Source organism: Ciconia boyciana, chromosome 4 (genome assembly GCF_034638445.1).
Source record: "Ciconia boyciana chromosome 4, ASM3463844v1, whole genome shotgun sequence".
NCBI lineage: Eukaryota > Metazoa > Chordata > Aves > Ciconiiformes > Ciconiidae > Ciconia > Ciconia boyciana.
Genome location: NC_132937.1, coordinates 62,152,404 through 62,170,299, shown reverse-complemented (window position 1 = coordinate 62,170,299; position 17,896 = coordinate 62,152,404). Strand labels below are relative to the sequence as shown.

General features: G+C 41.3%; 1 long non-coding RNA gene across 2 annotated transcripts in view; it reads left to right on the top strand.

The window, feature by feature from the left end:
- The first annotated feature begins 247 nt into the window (after nucleotides 1-247).
- Nucleotides 248-17,896, top strand: part of LOC140650687 (uncharacterized) — a 51,040-nt gene continuing 33,391 nt past the window's right edge. For both annotated transcript variants that reach the window (XR_012042139.1, XR_012042140.1), the window contains exon 1: nucleotides 248-532. This is a non-coding gene — a long non-coding RNA (uncharacterized lncRNA). The remainder of the gene's footprint in view (nucleotides 533-17,896) is intronic.

Genomic DNA, 17,896 nt, shown 5'->3' with positions numbered 1-17,896 from the left:
CCCTGCACATGACAGACAACCAGAATCTTGAGGCACAGAAGAGCCCTTGTTTTGGACCTGGATTATCAAGGTAATTGAGCCTTATGGACTCGAGCTGTGCATGGCACAAGTTGTAAGATATATCTGCAAGAGCACAGCCTTATCATGCCTGTAGCCACCCCCTCTTTTGGGTGAAAGGCCCCATGGGATTCACAGACACTGCAGCATGCCAGCACACAGCCCTGCACTTATTGCCGATGGACTTACCACTTGGAGCTGCTGTAGCAAGAGATGGGGAAGTAGGAAATATTTATTATATCCTCCTGAGCTCCATCAGGTGGGATTACTGGCTGACATCTGCAGCCCAGCTCAATATTGAGTCCAGCCAGCTGGCTGTCAGGTTGAGGTGTCCGATGTGGGGGACAGTCTGCACGGAAGATTTTGTAGTTGCTCATGTTGTTGCAGTTTCATCTCCAGGCCTCATCACTGATTTTTTGCCAGAGCAGGAAGCAAAGCTTCTTCTAGCCCAGTTTTGCAGACCCAAGGAATTCAGGTGAGGATTGGCTCAAGTATTTAAATTTTCTGATTTCCTCCAGAACTTTGAACTGCCTCTCATGGATTCTGCTGCAGCTACATCTAATGAAAGCTACAGGTTTAAATCTAAGATGTGATTCAGAGAGTCAAGTTCCCATTTTGGTGCAGTGTAAAGCATTTGTTCTGAATTCAGCACATGGAACCTCTCTTACTGATGCTAAAATAAGTTATGTATGTGAAATGAATAGAGGGCATGCCACATATATGAACTGAGCAAGCCAGTTTAGAGTCTCAGTTGCACTACTGTAAAGGTAAGGTAGTTCATTAACTTCTAATGGTGCTAGGTTTATACCACTGATACACTAATTTAGTCTAATTTAATAATATATATATATTATATATTTGTATATAATGTATTTGCATTTCTGTCTTCGGTGTCGTAGATCTGAGGCTTGGGAAGACACCTTGTGAGTTTACAGAGCAATCACTATTAATCCACAGAGTGGTGCTGTTGGCGTATTCTGGATGTACTGCAGCAGAATACAGATGTTTCTTTAGTCTGTTTAATTTAGCTAAACTTTTGTCCAGGTGGCATTGTAACTAAGGACAGAATTTAAACAAAATACTTTACATTTCTTTTCCAGGCACTCATCCTCTCTGAACAATAAGGGTTCTGTTCTAATTGCAATTTCATGTATCTGGTTTAGTTTTCATGTTTTTCAACCAACTGTGCTCATGTCATGTTATTGTTGTTGTTCATAAGTGAATGTTATTGTGCTTTGACCCCGCTGCAGAACTGAGCAGGACTGCAGGGAGAGTGCTGTCTGTCCTTCTCAGGTCTTTTGTCCCTCAGCATATGAGGTAGTGTGACCTTGGGGTTTTAGATGGCAGCTGTGGACTATGCCATCTAGAAGGGCTTCCTTCAGTGTGAGACTCTGCATACAGGGGAGCCTACTGCAGGAGCCAGGGTAAGACCTCTGGCTCACCAAGTGGTGTGTGATAGTCACCTCTACTTTATGACTGAGCAGAAACAACACAGTTGATACTGGGTGAAACTTCTCTACATTATGCCACCACATGCTCTTGTCTACATTATGCCACAACAGTTTAACTCTCTGAGAAGAAGAGAATATTTCGGTTCCCATGCCCATAAACTCCTAGCCTTTCTGAGGCGATTGCCAGTAACTCCTATCTATACCATTCTGTTCCACCCTAAGTAAGTCACTCTTACTCCTTTAGAATTTACTACTGTCTTGGTTATTGTGGAGAATTAGGCTACCTTTATCTGAATCATTGGTTCACCAGCTACAGGTCACAAGAGTCAAGTTCTTTTTAACTTCTCAGATAAATCAGCCCTTGCAGGCCTTTCTGCCCTGAATTCTCTTGTCTGTCTACTTTGACTCCTTGACTGTCATCCCAAAAGGAGGGAAGTAACTGCTGCTTCACAAAATGATAGGTCTCTTGATTTTTCTTGAGCCTCACTGGTGAATCTAGCTTGAATCTCCCCTAATTACAAAATAACAGAGGAAGTCCAGACTTTTTGTCTTAGCTATAAGGTAGGCAGTTTGGGTTTGACTTCTCAGTTGATGTGGCCAGTCCTACGGGAGTCACTCTGACCTGGTTTCTAACCAGTGCTCATGTAGCTTGTTTAAAATCATTGCTAGATATTTGTGTAAATGTACTCTAAGGGATGCATAATATATTTTATCAGGAAAATTAATTGCAATTCTATGATGGATAAAAGATTTCTAATGGCTTTAAAATTTATACAGGGTGCAACAACAAGACTAGATCTGCTGAGAACAGAGATAGTTAATCCTTGTTTGAGAAATAAAGAGCAAATTCTGCACAGAGATTCTATGTTGCTTTACAGGAGAAATGTCTTGTTTTATATCTGTGTGAAAGACTATTATGTATTAAAGCTGCACAGAGTATATTGCAAAACATTGATGAAAACAGAGCACATTGCCAGTGGAACACTTGGTTAATGTGCACGATGAGCCTGGTGATTTTCCTCTTTGCATGATGAGCCTGGTGATCTCTTTTGCTCTGCATTCAGCGTATACAAGGTTTAATTTTGTAAAGGCTGACTCTGTCATTTTTTCTCTGCTTAAACGTATTTTAATATATACTCCAGTATCCAATTCTTGACTGTTTTACATATATATTTTAAAGTGTGTGTCACAAATTTCATTAAAATACACATTACACAAACTTTTGTCAGTGGCAAGTTGTAACAAAGCTTTATTTTGAACAGTAGTTTCTTCAGCTACATCATACTTCCAAGATGCCTGCCACTGTTCTGTGAGACGCTGTTTTCAGTTGCCAAAAAGTTCACAGCTTTCAGAGAAGAAATTTTCCGTGTTACATATCTGCTTTGGGCTGATATGTATCTAAAGTTTAAGCTCAAATAGTTCAGCCATTTCTGGGAATACATACAGGAGGATAAACAAATTCTTTTTGTTGTTGAGAAGACCTGCAGGGTTTGTGGAAAAGTTTTTGTTGTGGTGGGGAGCTTGCTCTTTTGCCAGCTGGTGCTTTCTCTGGCCTACACAAATGTACCTCTGTCTGACCAGGTTGGGACTTTTGAAAAAGCTTGATTTGTACGTGCTCAGTAAAAGCTTTTTCAGAGCACAGAGCTAAATTTAGCCTAGAGATCTCACTTGCAGTGAGGCTGCTGCATCTTCTCTCACTCCTTTCCAGCTGTCCTGTATACCAGTACCGGGCCCACAGAAAGGCAGAGCATACTTACTTCCAGGATGAGCATTTTTCAGTACTTGTTCCCACTGAGTATGTGGAGGGCCTCTTCCAGATAAGATACTAGAAGAGATGGTAGACTGGGGCAGGGAAGCCCACACCACTGTTGGAGAAAGGGAGAGCATCATGGCAAAGCAGTGTAAAGAGCTTGTTAAATGACCATTCCCCCAGGTAGAAAACGCTTCCTGCCAGAACTTGGAGTTGTATGTGGGATTTCCAATCAGTATCTTCCTCCACAGCCAGAAAACAGCTTTGAAATCCACTGGCAAAAGAAGTGGAAAAAACCCCATATTTTCCTTCAATGGCTTATCTAGTTCAAGGTTATTTCACATACATAAGCAAGTGCTCTTTTAGCCCAAACTGAGAATCCGTATGGCCTGGAATGTCTATTTTTGCAGTAAAAGAGCAAAGTTAACATTAAAAGAAATTTAACGCTCTGAAGTTAAGCACTCCAGATTTGTGATGTGCAGTCATTCCTCCCCTTGCCTTATTTCCTATGAGTCCTCCAGATTCTACAACAAATAATTCAGGGATTCTGGAGACAGCAGCCTTATTTACTGCACAGCTTTCCTACACTCCCAGACCATCTGTCCTCCACGCAGAATTTTGCAGAGGCTGTTTGGAAAAATAGGATGTACTCACATACTTAAAAACAGCAGGAGGGCATATGCACAAAGGGGCCAGGTTTCAACAACCTTAGTATTTGTAGCTCCTAACTGAAGTTTTTGGACTGCAGAGTGTTTGATTTTGCTTAGTTTAATATAGCTTTGGAGAGAGAGAAGAGGTTGTAAGATTAATTGAAGAAAACCAAAACACTGATACAGGATGAAACTTACCCTGTTTGAAGAGGAGGTAAACCAGGTATCAGAGCTTTATTAGCTGAGATTTAAACAGATTTCTGCCTTTAGATGTTTATTCAATTTCCTGTAAGTTCCACCGTTTTGTTTCCTTTTCCCTCTCATTGTAATCCATGAAGAACTGAAAGGTGAGCTGCAATTTCACAGAAAGGTGAGGACCTAATTGTTTGTAAGTACTTAAGTTTAGAAAATGACCAGTGCAAAAAAGTGTGCATCTGTTTCAATTCAAGTGACAACAAGGCATTTGGCACTGGCCAGTTCCTGGAAGTTTGGGGCTACAGTCTTTGCAGACACAACTCCATTGACTTCCCTGAATAAACCAAATACACTCTAACTGTTTTTGCTTTTCTTCCCTTTCAAAATGGAATTTGGCATGGCTGTGTCTCTGGTCTTGTGGGGCTCTGACACATACTGGTGCAAAGCCCAAGGATTGCAGGTGTGGAGTGTTGTACATAACTGTGCAGGGTTAAACAGTGACAGCAGTTCTCTGTAAGCAGTTGTTACATTTCTTAATTTTATGGTCATCTCTTGAATTGGATAAATATATCTATGACTGTGTTCCATGTAGCCTTTTAACAAAGACATAAAGAAAGGGAACTATTTTCTGGCCTTTAAAACATTCTCACTTTCCTGTTCCTAAACACAAGCCAGAATCAATGAGAGTATCTTTGGAAACATTTAATCTATTCAGCAATTAGGCTTTGTTATTAGTGAATGGCTACATTTACATGCCCACCAGTATTCTTTTTAACACTAATAGCCTGAATTAGAGAGAGTCTGAAGTTCTGCAGTGTGGAACTCACGAGTTTACTGTCCCCCTTCTAAAGAAAAGGGCCCCATGGCCTCTTCTTCCTTGTCTGTCTTTTCTGTCTCTCTTAGGTTCCTCTGTGACTGTATTAACACTGCATGTTAGCCAGGTGACATTTGTTTGAAAACAGAGTCTTTTTGGCAAAATTCCCCTTTTTTGCATAGGATGGGACAGAGAATAGGGAAGTGGCTGGAGGTCAGTCTATTTTGCTTAATTGTTTATCACAAATTGCTAATTCTTTTTTGGATGACCTTGCGTAAGTATTAACATTGGCTTTGGAAATTTAGTGAGCTTCTGTGAGTGTAAAGGGCAATACTCCGTATGTTCTTTGTTTTTTTCAAAAGAATGTGACTAGTTATATATCAGGCTGGATTCAGCTATGACACTGTCTCATGGTACCTGTTGCATTTCTCTGTGGTAGTCTGTACCTCCTCTACTGTGGATTTGTGTGATACTATTGTAAAGACAGGTGGTGTCACTATCAGACACCCTTTCTCAGGTCTCTTCTGGGGCAGGGGAAGTAACCTTGGAGGTGCACTGGGGAAACACTGATGTAGTGTGATTTGGATCACAGTTTCTTGAAGCCAGAGGCCTTTTATTTTAGTGAAGGTAGAAATGGCTCTGAAAGTGCCTAAAAGGGAATTGAGACAGGATTTATTTTCTGAAGAATGCATGAAGGCATGCAGTTGTCTTCAGAGGGTGATAGGCTTTCTGAGAAAGAGCAATATTTCAGGATTGTGTTTGTCTTGGCTGGCTGGGGTAAGGAAAGAACTTGATGCCTGAAAGGGGAAAAGGAAGGAGTATTCAATGGGAGCTCAGCTGAAGGATGTGGTATGGCAAGAGGATAAAGGAAGTCACGTAGAGGAGATGCAATCAAGGAAAGATTTTTTGTGTGTGACAAATTAATACACTCTTACACTCACTGGGATCCCACCTTCTCCTTTCCAGTTGCCAGGACTTGTGTGTGGGCTCTTTCAGTGCTGTCAGTTGCCATACTTCATTAATGACCCTTAAGGGCCTAACATTAACACCTGTTTGTGGTTATTTCCTGTCACTGTTTACTCTCCCAGATGGTACAAATACAATATGTCCAGTGTGTTAGGCATTTGTCAGTAATACACTCTTTGCCAGCTAAATGCCATTCATGTTAAATTTGGCAGCCATTTCATAGCCTGAAGAATCTGTCCTCTAAGTCAAAAGTAGAAACTGCGGACAAATCTTAGATTCTCAAAATAAATAGGAAAGGAATAGCCCAATTGTTTTTCATCTTATAGTTTATTTTCTTGTACCAAAAGAGTAGAACTGAGGAGAAGAAGCAACTTAAAATCTAAATGAGTGCCTAAGACTGAGATGGGTGGCTCCAGTGCAGTTGGATAGGGTGTACTCATGTGATCCTGAACCTATTATTTCTTGACCAGAAGATGTGTGACTTTGTTCTGATGACTGAAAGCCACAGATAGTGGAAGAGTTTGCTGCAGAGAAGAATGTGGTCTCCAGGTCTTGAATTAAGTCTTGCTGTTGCCTTGGGAAGATATTTAAAGAAGTAACCAGAAGGCTGATAAACAGTGTTTCTGGAGTGCTCTGAGAAGTCATCCAATACTAGCCAAAATGTTTCGTGTTTGTGTCATGCATGACTTCAATTTCCAGCTCTCCCAGAGGAGGGAACATGTTTTTTTCTAGGACTGTAATGTACCATGTCCATTTCCAGTTCTAGGGAAATGTTTTATATTGATAGTAATAAGAAAATCACCATATTAATGCCAACCATCTTGGCTTTGTCAGAGATTAAAAAGTTACTGACATACACATTTGGGAATTTCTAGCCCAACAGGCAAAAGTCTAAAAGATGAGTAAGTGAATACCTCTGCTAAACCATAGACCAGTTGTTCACTAAAATCATTACTATATAAATTGCTACATGCTGCACAGGAAAGGTCAAACGGGGTGCTCATGCCAACAGTGGGCCTATAGACGCATTCTTCCAGGTCAGATGATGTTATTTAGAGGCTGAATCCCTGACAGCTGTGCCTTGATGACTGAGATGATGGTAAAGCATTTATCTCTTGTTTCCACACAGGCAAATATCCAAAGCTGATTATTTTACTAGACCAACCAAAGCAAAGACCTTGTGGAGTTGTGAATGCAGTCAGTTATTGTTGAGGTCCTTAACATGGCGCATGTCTGTCTGTTGGGCATGTGTACAAGTGTTAAAGTCAAGTAAGAATGTGAGCCAGTTTTTAGCTAAATAATCAGAACCATATAAGATACAGATTTTGAGTACTGTTTCTTCACTCATAAGATCTTAGATATATGAGTGAGTATGATCTTATTCACACATCAGCTCCTCCCAGGATGATAGATAATTTGTCAATAATTCCATCAAACCTGGACAGTGGGTTCTTGTAAGTAAAAAGGTTCTGAGAGAGGAGATAAAGAGCAAGGCAAAAGCTGCAGCTGGAGAAAAGCCACTGAATAGTGGGCAACTGGAGGATCAATGAGAGGTTGCCTTCCGCAAGGCTATCAGAGCAGAGAAGGTTTTTTAATACAAGGAATCTGTACCACAAATAGGTGATAGGGCCATTTTACATTCCAGTGCTGCACCAACATCATCCCCAGCATGCAGGGGAGGGTAGCTTATGGGTAAGGAGGTCCAGCTGAGCAACCATTGCCTTTGTTCTCCTTGTCATTTTGGAGTCTCATCTCTTTGAAGCAATCTTTAGGCTTCTGTGGATGTGGGATATGGCTGCAGTATGCCATAGAACAAATGTACTTATGGTTAAAGATTTTTCTGTAGGTCTTACCAGTCTTGATATCCAAAATTTATCAGTCTGTATGAAAAGCAACCCCCTTTTTTTCTTTTTTTTTTTGATTATATGTGGAGCCAGACTCATGCATTGCAACACTCTAGTGGCCATGTGCAAACTGGCCTCATAGAAACTAGGCAATTAAAGAACTGCTTAAGAAGATGAAACGAGTTAGAAAGACAAAGAGAGACAGAAAGACCCAGGGTGTCTGGCTTCAGTGGTAATGATTATGATCTGAGGCTTCTTTTGTTCCCTGCAGTTTGATGCCCGTTCATTGAGGTGGGTATGATAAAATAGATTATCTCTAAATTCAGATAATTTTTGCATTCTGTTTTACAGCATGCTCCTGCAATCACCACTGAATACCATGGCCCAACTAAATAGGCAGCAAAGAGCAGGGAGGAGATAGAAATACACATAGGACATGCTTTGGATTTTGAAAATGCCAAGCAGCTGACTCAAGAGTTGACTTTTTGAATCCAGACAGCCAATAAAGACTGGTTTATTTTGGAAGTGGCTTCCTGCTTCACTCTAACTCCCTACTGATTACTGAGGTTTAATTTCCAATATCAGAAGAGGTTTGTGTTTCTGGTTGTACGGTAAAGAGCGAGACTGTGGGTTTTGAGGCCCAGGCTCAGAGGGGTCAGAGTGGGCTCCCTCTGTATGAGGAAGCTAAGGTTTCTAACATTGCTGGAGGAGGCCGTGTAGTCCAGAGCAAGCCTCCTTCAGAACAAATCTTTGGCAACTATTATAACATATTTAAAGCTCTGAAAGCCTTGTTCAGCATGGGACTTAAAAACTGGAATCCTCCAGCAATGGCTGGGCCACAGATTTTCTCAACAGCTAAAGAATAGTTTCTCCTGTACTAGCAGCCCTGCAAACTCAAGTGGAGTGCTGGAGAGCCTGTTGTGTTCTTCCTGCCTCCTTTATCACTATCAGTCATAAAAACAAAGTAATTGGAAATTAGATGACAATTTAAGTGCTGATAAATATTGAGAAAGAATAGAATCTGTCTGGCGCCTCTCACAATTGTGACGAGATGGCTGTGATGACAGGGTTAAGCATGTGTGTGCATGTGTATATGTGTATGTGTATTCACAAAACAACAGGGCTAAGATGCTACTTACAAAGTTCAGGCAGAAGTAAATGCATTTGTCAGAGTAATTTCTCTCTTTTCAACTTGGATTAGCATTTAGAAGTGCTTGCACAAATCACCTTTACAAGTCTGCTTGATCCATCTATTCTCTGTCTCAAACAAATCTCTTACCTGACTTTAAAAAAGTAAACTAAATCTCATAGAGGCACAGAGCCTGAACAGGAAAAGATGGGATCATGTCTGCTATTTATTCTTTTGAGGAATATCCGTAGAGAGCTATGGAAACTGTGTGGGATTCCAAATCTTTCCCTACAAGTGACTAACAAATAATAAATGAGACATCATTGTGTCATTAGAGGAGCATGCTCTCTCTCTCTCAGGCGTGCCATTGCCAATGTGTGCTCAGGGCAGTCTGCATGACAGTCAGTACTATGAGAGCTGAGAGAACTATCTGTAGCCTTGGACAGATGGAGCATCCTAAAAGATGCTTTACTTCAGTTCAGGCACTATTTAGCCTGGACATTAGTTTGTGAGCTCAGTGCAAGGAACATTTTTCAGTATGGAACTAGGATTTTCCAGACATCAAAGCTCATTTACACAAGTTTGAATCCTTTTTATTTTTAATCACTGCTACTCTCTGCTTTCTTGCTCCGTATAACACACATTTTTTATCAGCAGCAAATGGGATCACTTTGATACGCTGTTATTTCTAGTTTTAATGATGTCTTTGTACTTTGATTGATGTGGATAATATGTTCAGCATGATCCTGTGCCACAGATTATCATCAAAACAGATTTCCCTCTGGAGAGTCTTTGGCTTGGCTATAACACCAGACATTTTTTCTCAAAATTATTAAGAAGATTCATTAAAGACAAGTCTAGAAGGAAGAGAGAAGTTCCTGAATTTTTCAGTGCAGGGAGACCACTAAAGTGTCTGGGGCAGGTTTATCTTATTACTGATGAAGGTGGACAAGAATTGCCATTCTGTCTGCCTCCAAAAGAACTTGCATTACTGTTCCTGAGCCATAGGCTGTCTTTACAGCCTATATGCACTTTTCTGTCCGTGTACACCTGCTGTTACCAAATCGCACTGCCCCAAGAGCAGCCTAGACAGACTCTATAGCTGCGTCTATGCTATGAAATTCAGGTGGAACATCCCCAGCTACTGGGAGGTTGCTTGTGGTCAGTGTTAGAGCCTTCCTTGCCATAGATTTGGCCTGCTCCAACAGGCGTTCTCCCTGGACACAGCTTGGCAGCTCAAAAGGCCCAGGGACCTTTTGAGCTGTCAGAGACCAACGGACTGTTCATATGCACTTGACTATCCCAGAATTAGGCTGTTCCATTCCCATTCAGTGCCTGGGAATGCCACTGGGTGTGTATAATTTAGGCAAGAGTGATACAACCACAGTCAGGCTCAATGCAACTAACTGCCCCAGTGTACTGTATTAGCAGCACTGGCCGTGGTGTCTGAAAGTTGGGGACCTTTTCTCCACTTCATCTCCCACCTGTATGTGAAGAGGTAACAGCCTCATGACTGCTGTTATTTGCAATCATGATGACTTTATCTGCCATTATAAGTCTCTGATACTCCTTTTACTCTTGTTCAAATGCACAATGCAGGGGAAGACTCCCAAGGAAGACAAGAGTCGATTTTGCCTGAGCTGGCAGCATTTGTCCTGTTGCTTGGCTGTTCACAGAGCATTTCCAAGCATAAGCGTGCTGCACGTTCAGGTGCAGGCTCCACACTGTACTTATGCATTTGGAGTTAACCCAACCTGCCTATTCTGGCACTGTGATACAGAAGCAAGAAAGGACAACTAGTATTATTGCCCAGAATATCAACTATTTCCAGCCTGTAGTGTCAGCTGAATATCTAACATTGATCTGATTTCTGAAGGGCTGAACACCTAGTATGTCTTCTTTTATGTAAATGCCTACCAGTGGACTCTCAGCCCTTTTAAAAATCAGGCTATGTATTTGGGTCCTCAGACATGGTCTTTATACATCTGTTTTCGAAACTCTTGGCTTTACTAGGTGTGGTTTGTTTAAAATAAATCCCTTTTCTTCCCTAAGATGCTTCCTAAGAGCTCTGGGGTAACCCTCCTTCTTCATCTGCTCTCTCCCTGGAATTTATCTGGAATTACGGCCTAGAGAAGGTCTGTAATAGGGCTGCTCATGCCAATGAGCTGATTAATAAAAGGCTGATAGATTCCTTACAAAGACCTGTTCCCCGTAGTAGGGTAACTATCTTCATAGGCATGATGGTATACTGAGAGTCTTTATGGTAGAGACAACTGCCTTCTTTATCCATACTTTTCTTGCCTGAAATCTTCAAGACTTCATACTGCTCCACTTCATCTCTTGTTAGTGAGAGTGATAACTTTCAAGTTCTTCTTGCCCTTGGTGAAATCTTCCCAGGCATTATTGAACTGGTTATTGGGGTGGACAAGGAGATAGCCACTGACATGTTGCCTGCATCTCCATTTTAGCTCACTCTGTAGAGTCTCAGTGTATGGAGTTAACCAGTGTCCCCATCACAGTGTTTTCTCTCCCAAACCTTCTCACCTACACAAGATTCTCCACTGGTGAATCTCAGATATTTCAGAGATGACTGAGACTGGAAAAAACATTGATCAATAAAACCTTATAAAGGAAATCATCACCTTGACTACAGAAGAACTAGTGCCTCCTTATACCAATTACAAGTTTTTCAGTGCCAAAACTCCATGAAGATTTCAAATAAAAGAGAAACGGAGCTTTTTCACAGAGACATCTTCTGTGTTCCAAAAAACAAGTTAAACAATAAGACCCTTTAAAATGAATGGGTATTCATTGAAATGAATTTCTTCCCCAGGGGAAAAGGCCAATCAGCTAAAGGAATTTTTTTGTCTGTGTGTAGTAATCAAGGTAGTAAAGTCTAACTTGCTTTGCAGGAATGTTGGTGGCATATAACTCTGATGTGCCCTTAACTGTCCCTGGGGGTATTTTTTCTGTTATTTTGTGAGTAAAGTTTTTCAGTTGGCATGTTGTTTTTCTCCTTTCTCCCTTGAAAATAATCTAAGAGATATGGAAACTATGGTATGAATTATTCTTCAGTTTTGCACAACTGAATTGAATAATTTTTACTATGGTTTTGGTCTTTGTTCTGCCTTCTTTTCTATTAAAACTCAATGTTAAACAGCTGTTTGACTTGCATGAAGTGGTGCTTCTACTTTACTTCAAGACACTTAACCTGTGTTTAGTTATTCCTAGGGAAGGCAGGCATTCTTTCATGAAATCTGTAGGAACAAACGTATACCATTTTTTGATGTAAGACAATTTATACAAGTTGTGGATTTACTATGGTGGGGAGGGTTTTGTTATTATGATGTCTGGTCCCATGGCTTGGTTTTGGGTTATTCAGCATTCTGTGCTCATTATTTTTTTATGGTGGGGCTGGTGCTTTTTTGAGGCATTTCTTCATACAGTGCTTTGGATGTTTTGTCTTGACTGAAGTTTCTTATTCCACCCTAGTATTCTGATTTCCTCCTTCACTGAGTTTTTGGCTCTTGATAGCATTGGGACAATTTTTTTTCTCTCCCTTTTTAGGTTTCTCTGTCTTCAAAATTCCAGCTTTCCATTCTGTCTGCTTTAATATTTCTCTGCTTCATTCCCTCTGTGTGCTGCTCTGTGTTTTTTGTTGGTTTTACTTGCTTGTGAAAATTCTAGAAAATGTTTAAGCTGTTAGCTGTCTTTTGTCCATTTTGCAGGTAGTCTGTAGTGACTCTGAAAGTTATTTTGGAGTTAATACATGCCCTGCAAAACCAGCCATTTTAAGCGTGCTCTTTTCCCTTTAGATGGAGCATCTTTCACTGGCTATTTATGTTCTTCAGTTTACTTTATATCTGTGTTCACAAACTCACGATTTTTGTTTAAAGTTCAGTGGTTCATCTGCAAGACATGCTGGAAGCATTTAATCTCTTATCACGAAAGCTATGTGTAATTGCTTCGTATTTTTTATTGAAAATACAAGTTCTTACTTTTTTGTGTGTTGCAGTAGGGAGTAAGCTAAATGACAGACAAATGACACACAGTTCATAGGACAAAGTCTTCTTTCATGTTCCTTCTGGATGGATAATCCATCATGGGTAATATTTAGTTATTTCTCTGCAAAGATATAAGTGGCTCCGCCATCTGAAATGCAGATTTGGGAGTACTGTGTTTCTGATGAAAGAGATTTTGGACCCAATTTGACCTATTTGGACCGTTAAATGGTGATGAGGGTGTGTTAATTGCAAAAATGCATACAGTATATTCTATGAAGTGTCTGTGCTTTCCACATGACCTGCTCGTCTCTAAATAAGAAGATTAAATAAATTACAGGGAAGCGAATCTTTGAGATCTGTAGGATTAGAAGAAGATTGGCCATTGACTTCAAAGAGAACTAAGTGCTTTTGAACATCTTGCCTTTGACATTATTTTTGCAAATGTTTGCATAGCTGGACAATGGTCAATATGCCACAAATTTCTGACAGCAGAGATTGACCCAAATTCTTTGCCTTTGTGAGGGGAAGCTCACAGCTTTCAATTTGCTTTATCAGCAGAGAAGCTAGGTTCTGTTCTCTGAACTAAGGGTATAAAGATTTGGAAAAACTTGTGAAACGTATGTCATTTTCCAGAAGATGTTTTAGAAAGCTACATGGGAAACCATTATAAACTATTAAGAAAAATGATGATTCAGAGATGTCTGTTTGTTGTGGCTTAACCCAGAACTATTTGAGACACCGCAGCTCCAGTGAGTAGGTTTTGTGCAAACTTTTGTACTGTTTAATGGCTGATGACTCCGCTTGGCTTGTGTTTTATTTCATTTTTAACCTCTGCACAACACTGGCAAAGGGAATGGTTATTCTGTATTAATCATTCCCTGACAGCAAAAAGGCAATCTGGGCATTTGGAAATGACACAGTAAATTCCTGACCCTCACAGCAAAGCTCCCAGGAACTTTAGAGTGGCCATGGCCACGCAGACGAGTCAACTCTTGTACTGTAGGGCAGCGTCTTGATGTAGACTCAATACCTGCAGCACCCAAGATGGTTGTCATTGTGCTGTGACTGTCAGCGTCTGCTCTGTGGTCACTACGCAAACCCTGGCTCCAGAGAGAAAGTTCTTCCTCCTGCTCTGGCCCTTTTTACCCAGGACAGGTGGTACATCATTAGAACTTCTCCCTGTTCTCTTTGTCCCACAGAAACTGTCCATATGACAATGAAATACTGCCTTCTGGAGCACAAGGAAAACTCCAGATGAGTAGAAGAATCTTGCTCTTCCTGCACGTGAGGCCTGAGAAGCACCTAGCACTGAGACCATGCTCCAGAATGGGGATTAGCACTCAGGCAGTTCGCTGCAGGCTGCTCAGTACTTTATTGGTGTGACTTGATGTCAGCGAGGAGACTCCTGACACAGCAACCCCATGTGTGCAGAGGCCCAGCAGCCTCGTGTTTTTCCAGGAAAGCCACTGGAGAGCCCTGGTGAGGGGAGCTTTGCTGAGCACACAGGCAGCTCCTGGTATGGCAGGGAGGACAGGAAGCTCTGCCCCAGAAGATGGAATATTTCATCTGCTTGGCTCTCTCTGTTCCCTGAGCTATCATGCCTGACAATTCCCTCTCTTATACTTTATTTGCACATTACAGCATTACTGTCTAGAAGGCTAGAGTCAGCAGGCTTGATTTTCATGTGATGTTTACATACTCTTCTTATCACCTTGGGTATTACTTCACTTGCTTATCTTGGATGTGCTTGGTACATGAAGGTATCTGACCTCCCTTCTGCTTCCCTCCTCCTGCCTTCCTTTGTTGGTAACTGCATTTGTAATTTCTACATTTTCTTTCCGTAAGAAACTAATCTCATTTAATTTCTCCTTTTTCAGTCCTATTGTAGTTTGTACAAGTTTCTGCTTGCCTGGGAAGTTGTTCCTAAAATCTCAGTTGTCCCTTCAGGTAGTGTGGGTCTTGGCCTATATATCCATCCCCAATGTATATATAACTGACATTTACAACTGACCTAATTATTTATAGGATCATATGATAGAGAAACTGCGGGGGGAGGGAAGGTCATAGTCCCCTGTCTATTTTTCCAGTAACTTCTGACTGTTTGTTGCCATGTATTCCTACTTGTTTTAAATGTCTCTTTCATGTGGTCAGTATATAACCCAATTTAATGCCTTTTACTGTTTGGAAAGTGGTTTGGTTTTTTTTTTTTCCTGATAAGCTCTGCTATTCCTTTCTCACTTTTTCTCTTTACCTATTTTTGCATTCTCCAAAATAAGGTTTCTACTATTGCACTTAAACTCTTCTAAAGTTTTTTGTAGGTGGCTTTATGTCTTGCTGTCCTTGTAATCTCTTAGCCAAGATACTTGTATTTCATTCTTCTACTGCTTCCTTACATCCCAGATCCTTGCTGTAGTCTTTTATGATGTCCCTGTAACTTGTAAATTTTTTCTGGTGTACGGAGATATGAACCAGTCCCTCCACTGGTGTAAGTAGTGTCATTAGACTGAAAGACTAGTGTCAATTTAAAAGCTCTGCAGATAGGGCTATATGTTTTCAGTATCTGAAAATTAGGGGCCTGAGCCTGTATTAATTTTATGTAAAAATTTCTCTGAGTTCATTTGGATTTCTATGTCTATAAAGGAGGCTCAATTTGCCTTTAGTGTTGGATGTTGCATATTTTACAGGGCCAGAAGAGACTGCTCTGGTCTTTCTCAAAATCCCCTCATTTAATTTATCTAAGGATCACACTTGTTGACCACAGTGTTGAATTAGAAAGCCACGTTCACTTGATTAGCCATCAGGAGCTCAAATCTTTTTCAGCTGCTGCTTCCACTGTAGACTTCTCCTCTCAGTATGGCCTCTGCCTCATTTTATTCCTAGATGGATGAGCCTACAGCTTGCTATCTTGGATTAAACATTCTCTTTTCCATGCTCCTTCCCAAGTGATCCAAATTCAGTGGCAACCTGATCTTGTCATTAATTTGTGTTAGCCTGAATTTTATTTCAGAGTCATATTTTACTGCTAGGCTTCTTTATATTTTTTCCCCAGTAATGTTAACAGTTTGTGCAAAAACCTATTGCAAAAACCTTACTTCCAATTACGCTGACACTTCATTACGTGCTTTCTAGTTTGGCTGTTCCTTGATAAGTGTAGCATAAATTTGGCATTGGCTTTGGTGCCAGTAATGTAGTGTGTCTGTGGAGGCTGGCAGGCACCAGTGCCTCCCTTTTCTTCATAACCAGATATCAGGAATCACCAGCCCGGTGCAAGGTAGGTGCTGCCTCCCACCACTGCTCCACCCTGCTGTCCAGCCCAGCACCCACTGATATTTCTCTGGCTACACGGGCCACCCATTTGTTGGTCTTCTCTTGCAGCATTTCGTTTTTGTCCAGTCCTCTGGAATTTCCATCATATTCTAAAACATCTCAATACATGAGCATGAACACTTCATCCAAACCTTTTGTATGGTTTTTGGATGCAAGTTTTCCATACGTGTTTTTGGTTTTGTTTTTCAAAAATGACTTATTTTAGTAGCTGTTGAACCTCCCCTTGATTTTTTTTTTTTTTGTGTGTGAAATGGAAAGTATTTCCTTGTGACAGAAGACAAATTTGTCTCTGGCTTTTTCTCAGCTATAAGATGAAGTTATACTGCATATTTCTGGGTTTTATATGTTACTAACAATAATTGAATTTTTGTCTGGGGCTGGAATGCCTGTGCTACTGGGATTCCTTTCACACTTAGAAATCTTCTTACTGTCTTGAACTCTCCATGCCACTGATTTGTTTTATGTCCTTTGGTCATGCTAGGAAATTTCTATAAACCTGGCTTGTAATTTAGTTTCCTACCTATCAACTTCTTTCTTATTTACAGTAGAATTTGTGCACTTTATTTTGAACATTAAGAAAGAAGAAATTTTTATGGGTAAAATTCTTGAATGCTGTTTTTCTTAACCTTCTAACTGAATGTTCCCTTCTCTGGAAGCTTCCTTTCCCCAGGAAGAAGAATTCTGACAACACGTATGTGGGTAGAATAAGCTTAGTCTCTGGCAGCACATCTTCATCTTCTTTGCCACCCCACCCCTCCTCTCCCTCTCCCTCTCCCTCTCCCTCTCCCTCTCCCTCTCCCTCTCCCTCTCCCTCTCCCTCTCCCTCTCCCTCTCGCTTCCCCTTCCCCTTCCCCTTCCCCTTCCCCTGCTATTCCTGGTACACCTGAACATCAGATAACAAACAGACCACTAAGTGGGATCACTCCTGGTTTTGTGCTTTTTTTTTTCTCCTTGTTTGAGGTTCATTATTTCTCCTAACTTCTTGTCAGCATGAGCATCAGTAAGGAGACAGGCGCAGCAGGACGCAGGAGTTGTGCCATAGGGATTATGCTCCAGGGGACGCTGCATGCTGTTTTCTGATATGATTAATCAGGTGAAATGCACAGAGCTTTGTAGTCTGAAGAAATCCATTTTGAAATGGGGTCTGTTTGGTTACGACTGAGTTAGGAAGGTGAGGATTTCCCCCTTCCCCCACAGGCAGAGATTTCAACAATTAAAGGACAAGGGGGAAATATTTGTAAGTAATACTAAGGCACGAAAGTGCGAAAGGTGGGCAGGCTCAGCAGTCAGGCTTTGATTTGTATGCTGCAGATCTGTGGGTGGAGTGCGGCAGGGCTCTTGTAGCCTGAGGCAAATGCAGGTGGCGAATAGCCCTGAGCAGAGCTCTGGGGACAGAGAACTTGGCTTTTGGAGGGCAGTGGCATCGCCCCCAAGCCCTTCCTTACCCAGAAAACTGCTGGGCAAATGTGGCCAGGGGGAGCCATGGCCAGGGCTTGCAGGAGGAGGGGTGCATCGGTCCCGTTCCACATGAGAAGGCCCCAGCATAGGGTTTAGGTTGGTTGGTTGGTTTTCAAAGGTGAAGAGAATGAAAAAAACAAACTGTAGTGCTGTGATGGCACAAGGCTCACAAAACCTACAGTGCAGCAGCAGTGGCTGCCCCTGCTGTGCATTAGGGTTTCGTTTAGAGAGTCTTCATATAGTTAGGCAAT